This window comes from Armigeres subalbatus, chromosome 2 (assembly GCF_024139115.2).
Source record: "Armigeres subalbatus isolate Guangzhou_Male chromosome 2, GZ_Asu_2, whole genome shotgun sequence".
NCBI lineage: Eukaryota > Metazoa > Arthropoda > Insecta > Diptera > Culicidae > Armigeres > Armigeres subalbatus.
In genome coordinates this window covers 289,213,622-289,216,011 of record NC_085140.1, presented here as the reverse complement: position 1 = coordinate 289,216,011, position 2,390 = coordinate 289,213,622, and positions in this window count along the sequence as shown.

Here is a 2,390-nt window from a genome sequence, read left to right as displayed (position 1 = left end):
GTCATCTCCTGATGATGAGGGTTTTGTTATAGCAAAGGTAAACGGAGTTTACTTTTGCAGCTGCTACTGTCCTCAAAGATGGAGCATAGAGCAGTATACTAGGGGGTTGATAATCTTGTAGCGAGACTAACTGGTCTTTAACCATTAGATGTAGCAGGTGACTTCAACGCGTGGGCAGTGGATTTCGCCTCTCGGTTCAATAACGCTAGAGGTCATATCCTGCTAAAGTCTCTAACGGTACTGAACGTAGTCCTGCTGAACGAGGGCCAAGCGTCAACGTTCAGAGGACCGAATGGCGAGTCATGCATCGATGTAGCCTTCTGCAGCGCGGGATGGACGGTGGAGCCTGAATGGAGGATTCACGAAGGGTGTACTGCTAGTGACCATCAGGAAATACGTTTTATGTCCAGCTATAGCCCCAACAGAACCACAAGGCAGGTCAGTAAGGCTGATCTAGGATGGCGTTCCTCGCAGCTCGACCTAAAACTGATGGAAGAATCACTACGGTGGGAAAATCGGACTCTAGGCCTTAGTGGTGATGAGTATCTGATGTCCTAACACGAGCATGTGACGTGACAATGCCCAGGAGGACTATGCCAACCGGCAACCGCAAACCGGTGCACTGGTGGACGAGCACAATAGTTGATCTTCGCAGAACCTGTATTAGAGCTAAAAGAAGGGTGCGACGTGCTAGAATCGAAGCGGACAGACTAGAAAGACGCCGGGTGTTCCAAACAGCGAGGGCCTGTTTTGAAAAGCTGTGTAGGATGGCCAATAATACACCATGGGGGGATGCATACAGGATAGTGATGACTAGGACCAACAGCAAACCTCTTGAGAAATCCCCGGAGATGTTAGCCAGGATCATTGAAGGTTTGTTCCCGAAGCATGACTCATCGAACTGGCTTGCCACACCGTACGAATCAGTGAATGTGGTACCGCTAGTGACAAACGATGAGCTTATCGCCGTTGCATGAAAACTTAAGCTAATTAAGGCACCAGGGCCGGACTGTATTCCTAACCTGGTCCTTAAGCACGTGATTCTTGCCGCTCCAGATATGTTCAGGAGCTGCCTCCAACGTTGCCTGAAGTTGGTGCTATTGCCTAAGCCTGGGAAATCCCAGGGAGAGCCTTCGGCATACAGACCAATTTGCCTACTCGGCACAACTGGTGAGTTGTTAGAGAGGGTGATCCTGAATAGATTGACGGACTATACGGAGTGTGCTGGTGGCTTATCAAGCCATCGAAGCAATTCGGTCGGTAACAGAAACAGCTTAGATAGCGCGTGGTTTGAATAGGAGAGGTACTAGGTACTGTGCATTGATTACACTAGATGTAAAGAATGCATTTAATAACGCTAGCTGGGCAGCTATAGCTGATTTCCTGCATCGCTTGAGAGTCCCGGATCTGTGCAGGATTCTGAAAAGCTATTTTCAGAAAAGGATATTGTTAGTCGACACCGACGCTGGTCAGCAGTCGATTGAAGTGTCAGCAGGTGTTCCACAGGGATCCATCCTCGGACCGGTTCTGTGGAATATCATGTATGACGCTTAAATCTCCCGGCTGGTGTGAAAATAAAAGCCTTTGCGGATAATGTAATGCTACAGGTCACAGGCGACACTCTCGACGAAGTTAAATTGAAAGCTTCGTACGCGATTAGCAGAGCCGAAGAATGGCTCAACTCGAGGAGGTTAGCGCTAGCACATCACAAGACTAAGTTGTTATGGTGCATAACCACCATGGGTTGCAGCATGCGAAAATAAACGTACGGACCTGCACAGTTAACTTCGTGAGGCCATTAAAGTATCTGGACGTGATGATCGACGCTAAATTTTACGAGCCACGTCGATTATGTGTATGCCAAAGGGCTTCATTGGCAATAACATCTTAATCGCTTAATCTTAATCTTAATCTTAATCTTAATAATGTCCAACGGATCGGCGGTACAAAGTCAGGTACGTAGGCTTATAGCGGGTGTAGCATTGTCTATTATCCGATACGGCGTACCAGCATGGTCCAAGGCACTAGAGGCCGGGTGAAATGTAAAGAAATTAATCAGGGTACGCTGATGTGTCTGCGGATTGCAAGCGCATACCACACTCTATCTTATGAGCCGTCATTGCTGGGATGATGCCGATAGACATAGTTTTGGAGGAAGATGTAGAGTGCTTCAACTCGGACTCGGTGCAAGGGCGACGTGTCAAGAGAGCAGCTTCGTAGCTCAAATGGCAACGTTGTATTTTTAAGAACACAATATCACAAGCCAGTCAAAAATTCGGTGTTGGTTGACTGAACCCCGATCTTTATCTTCTTCTTCTTCTTCTTCTTCTTCTTCTTCTTCTTCTTCTTCTTCTTCTTCTTCTTCTTCTTCTTCTTCTTCTTGGCATTAC